We start from the raw sequence: 5,462 nt of genomic DNA, 5'->3' as shown, positions 1-5,462 counted from the left end.
TAGGAAAAATAAACAATTTTGGTGGTGGAAGCTATAGCTACTAATGCATAGACTGCCCACAAAAACCAAACACAAAAGAGAAGACTTTTAGAAAGGCTCAATCCTTGCTTAACATTAAAGGGTTTTTTTGTAGGATTAGTGGTTATCCCATATCACTTGATGCTTATCTGATAGATATTGTGTCTGGGTTGACTGTCTTGTTTCCAGGGTTTATTTGTTGAATTGATCATCAGTGTCTTCAGCAAAGACCATTAATATAATCATTATTAAGCTTGAGGAAGTATTTATGTTTTCTGTTATTAGCAGACCCCTGGAATTAAACTAACCCAAAGAGACCAGCAGAACACTCCAGTTATTAGCAGATTAGGAATAAAATGGTAGGTGCAAAATGGATGACTAAAATTCTGAAATTACCCATGTTTGAAGAGTGCTGATCTATAAAATGAATTTGCGTCATTACTCATGAGCTCTCTATATTTCAGATTTTGTGAATTTCTATGAGCTTCAACTATTCCTACTCTCGGGGTAGAAACAGGTTGAAATGGGAGCACACCGCATGAGGATAGTTTCTGAGTTAGAGAGTGCTAGATCAAGAGGTTAGAAGCGATCCAGTGAAGGATTGTCTGTTGGAAAGGTAGAACCTTCATCAGGAAGTGTCAAAATAGCATTATTAGGAGCAGGCAGGGAGAAGGGCTAAGGAGCATGAGAGAAAGAATAGAGGAAGAAGACCTGTGAGAGAGAAATAGGACTGGATGCAAAACTCAAGTGGACAGGAGTCTGGTGTTTCCAAACCTTCCCTGTGGCCGAGATTGCCACTGTGCCTTGTGCTCAATGTTTCCTGTTTGCCCCCTAGATCCACTCTTCACTTTCCTTCCCCGCTCCATGCCTAGGGCTCAGTGCCCTCCAGTTAGGGTAGGATAAAGGAAAGCCCCAGCCTGAGAGTGGAGGGAGGGCAGGAAGAGGGGCAGGGTATTTATTGCCTTGACTTCCTCCCTGCAAGGCCACTTCTGGCTGTCTGAGTCCCTCAACCAAAGTCACAGTTCTTCCAAGGCCACCAAATCTACACATTCCTCTCTCCTTTTGGGTTCTGAGACTCCTCACCCCCTTGTCCCTTTGGATCTTGGATTGGTAACTACACAGCTGCTACAAGCCCCCAGGTCACTGCACTGTGCCTTGCGGAACCCTGATCTTCACCTTTATAATAGTCCCTTTGTAAATAAATTTCCTTAATTTTGAGAGTACCAATTGTTTCCTGTTGAGAGCTTGACTATTACACTTCCTATTCATTTCTCCCTTCTTTGGAAGTAGAATGCTCATTTTTACCTGAGATTGTTGCTTCCCAGCTAAAAAACTATTTTTCAAGTTTTCCTTGTAGCTAGGCAGGGTCACAGTAACTAGAAATGATGTATGATCCTTCTTACATCTCTTTAACAGGAAGAGGGCCGACCCTTCTCTGTTCCTCCATCCTGCCGCCTAGACCATTGTGTCATTCCTGGAGCACCAGCATTTGTCTTGCAACATGAGAATTAGAGCGACATCCTAAAGATGGTGGAATAGAATGTTAGAAGGGGTCTGGGTCTCTGACAACTTGATAAATACCATAACAGCCCTGAACTACTTATCTCTTTTATATAAGAAATAAACTCTATATTGTGTAAGTCTGTTATATTGGCCTTTTCTGTTATGTGCAGCCAAACAAATCCTAAATAACGTATTTCTGGAACTGAGATTCTATGCCATGGCAGCTACCTGTTTACATAACCCTATCACTCTGTAATGTATTGTTTTTTTATTACCTGCTTCCTCCCACTAGAATGTAGGCTCCTTAAAGGCAGGGACTTTGCCAGTTTTGCTGTCTCCCCAGCCCCTAGAACCGAGTTCATCATGTAGTAGGGGCTCAATAAATACTTGCTAAATGAATGAATGGTATCTGGTGCAAACTGCAGAGGTCGGCACTGCTGATTGAAGGGGTGACACCAGGAAGTGTAACTCAATTCATTAGCACGTAATGATAACACCGAACTCATGCTGTTTCACACCTCCATGTCTTTGCACGAGCTGTTTATCCTGCCAGGAATTCCTTTTCCCCATGTCCACCAGTCACACTCCTACGTGTATCTCAAGTTTTAACTTAATCATCGTCTTCTCTTGGACACTATCCTCCAGTTACCACAAGTAGAGTTAATCTTTCTTTATTCAACTCTATTTCCAATTCTTAGCTGAATTATAGCACTTACTGCATTGCACTGCAATGAATTGTTCACATTTCTGCCTCTTTGACTAGACTCTGGGATCTGGAGGTCAAAGTCTATAACTTATTTCTCTCTATTCCCAGCAGTTAGCCTAATTCCTGGCTCATGGGCAGGCTCCGTATATGTTTGCTGAGTTACTAGCAAGATGACAGGTTTAAGCCTGGGGTTTGATCTTGCTAGTGGGAATAAAAACCATAGAGATAGTCTTGGATTACTTGTTTAGTGGAAAAAAATACTGTACTGGACCAGGTGAAGGACAACCTGGATTCTGGTAAGCTTCAGGCGAGAGGAAACTTAAAACTGCCCAAGTACAGTTTGTCCTTTTGAAGACAACAATAATGCCTAGAACATTCTCCTCCCAGCCTCTAGGCACAAAGATAACTGCTGTAATTTAGGTCTCTTCTCCTTATTCTTAGACCCTGAAAGAGCCTCTGTGAGCTGAGGCAGCTTTCGCATCTTGAGGCCCCTCATCTTGAATCACTCTCTCTCTGATGTAGCTACTTCTGAGGGTGCATAGGTCTCATTTAGGATTAATATTTATGACAAGGCCTTTCCTTGTCATTTTCAACACTAAATAGCAGCCAAGTTAGACTATTGGTGGTAAGCATGATGCAGACTATACAGAAACTGATACAGAAAAATGTACACCTGAAATTACACAATGTTATAAACCAATATGACCTCAATAAAATAATTGAAAAAATAAATAGCAGTTAAAGTCTGAGCCCTGCTTGTGCTTGAAACCTGGGCTACGTGGCTCTGTGAAAGACCCCTCCCCTCAGCCTCTCAAAAAGGGTGGGCCTCTTCTTAGTAGGATAAGAAACAGTATAACACTCTTGTTTTGCTCTTGTTCTTTGAGCCTCACCTTTATTTGCTCCAGTAGGCTAAAGAGCTTAGCAACTCAGCCAATGAGATGGAGTCATTATGACTTAATGGGAGGGGTAGAAGAAGGGGCAGGAGGAAGATTACAATGAAAGAAGTGCCTTCTAATTGGCTACCCTTAGTGCTCAGGGATGTTTTCACAGCCTCACCTAGAGCTATACTTAGGATCAAATGGAAAGATGGGATCATTAACTCACCCCTGGAATGCAGTCTAGCAGCACAGATGAGGTGATTGCTACAGTCTGATTCCTCTGGGCTGGCTGCTTACAGAGGGTCCAGGTTGCTTGGGAGATGATGAGCATTTTACATGTTTCTCCAGTGCTCCCACTGCTTCTGTTTTCATGATGATTTTAACTACCTTTTCCCATTTTCCCTTACTGTGCCTGTAATCTCAAGTTAGTTTTCTGGACTGAAAAGTTTTCCTTTCCAGGTCATAGGTGCCCCCATGAACACTGGAATAACTATGGCATTCAATTTTTCAGACTTCTGTTCCATTCAGACTATTCCTACCACACTTGCCGTAGTTTAATCCTCCTCACCTTTGCCCTCGTCATTGCCACCACCCAGAATACTCTACCCTTGTTAATCTTAAATTTTCTCATACCCAGTTCTCAAGAGCCATCTCAATTTTATTCAACTTTTCTCAAATTCTTGCTATTACATAGCAGGCATTGTGTTAGATTGTGGGAACACAAAGGTTAATGGAGCAAGATTGTGGGTCCTGACCTCAGGGAGCCCATATTCTTGGAGCGAAGGAAGGCAGGAAGGCAGGAAAACGAATTGAATACAATCAGATCAGAGAGATCACTTAGCAGTATGAGAAATGCACATGCCTGGAAGAGATTAGGGCAACATATATTTTCTGTGAGGCTGCTTTGAACCACTCAAGCCCACATTTATGTGTATTTTCTGGGAACTCATTATAGTTGGAGTCACTTAGCTTTGTTCATGACAACCTGATTTAAGCCCCTTGAGTTTAAGAACCATATTCTTTTGTATCCCACCCATGGCAAGTACCATTCAATAATATGTATTTGGCTTAATATTTGGTTGCTTGGTTTGGGGTAGAATGGGATTGGGGAAAGAGCCTGGGTTGGGGAACCGGACAGCACTGCGTTCTAACTTTAGCAATGGCATTTGTTAGTGGTAGACTTTGGCGAGACATTTAGCTTCTCTGAGCCTCAGTTCTTCTTAAAATGGAGATGAGAACATCTTCCTCTCAAGTTGTTTTGATTTAATTAGATAAGTGAAGTGCCTGGCTTTAAAGTAAAATTCTGTCTTCTTTCTCCTCCTCTTTCTGAGAGCACTGCTGGGAAAGATATGATCCTTTGCATCTCTTTACAGCTCAAGTGACCATATTTTTAAAAATGAAAAATGTATCTGGGGGCCGGCCGTGGCACAGTGGTTAAGTTCTTGTGCTCCACTTGGGTGGCCTAGAGTTTCGCCAGTTTGGATCCTGGGTGAGGACATGGCACCACTCATCAAGCCATGCTGAGGTGGCATCCCACATGTCACAACTAGAAGGACCCACAACTAAAAATACACAACTATGTACCGGGGGCTTTTGGGAGAAAAAGGAAAAATAAAATCTTAAAAAAAAAAAATTTTTTTAAAGGTAGACACAAGCTTGGAAATTTGTTTTTCAATTTGTGAGTTTATTCATATGAAAAGTCTTGCAAAAGCATAAAAATTAAACCACATTTAGTGATTCACATAATTACAAGATTGTAAGCTCCTTGAGAGCAAGGATCGTGTCTATCTTGTTCAAGATGGCAGCAGTGCTTATCTCATATTAGGTATTTAATAAAAATCTGAGGAAGGAATGAATAAATTGATAATAATAAGTTTACATAAAAAGAAGCATAACAATTAGCAAAAATCAGTTTAAAATATCTGGACATTTGAAATTTGGACCGTCTCAAAAAACCCAGATCAAATTTCTATACTTCTGACCCCGATCTGACTGCCTGTGGCATGGGCCACGAGCCTAGTGGAGTTTGATGCAGGGTGACTGGCAATAGGGTTCCATACTGAAGCAGTTGCTCCTGACAGTTCAGTGGCACAGCTGCAAGCAGAACAGGTGTAGAAATGGCAGTTTCATACAGAGTAGGAGTCTAAAAATGCCTCAAAATAAGGATTTTGAGAAGAACAGGAAGAGGGACACCATCTAGCCAACTATTCTCTGAAAAAAAGTGAGGCTTTTGACCAGTCAAGGGTTAGGTAGGGGACAGGTAGCACCACATTTCTACAGTATCTTCTAGTTTTCAAAACCCTCTTTTTTTTAAAGGTTTTATTCTTTTCCTTTTTCTCCCCAAAGCCCCCCAGTAC

The sequence above is a fragment of the Equus przewalskii genome, chromosome 6, assembly GCF_037783145.1.
Source record: "Equus przewalskii isolate Varuska chromosome 6, EquPr2, whole genome shotgun sequence".
Taxonomy (NCBI): domain Eukaryota; kingdom Metazoa; phylum Chordata; class Mammalia; order Perissodactyla; family Equidae; genus Equus; species Equus przewalskii.
Note: the sequence above shows the minus strand (reverse complement) of the source record.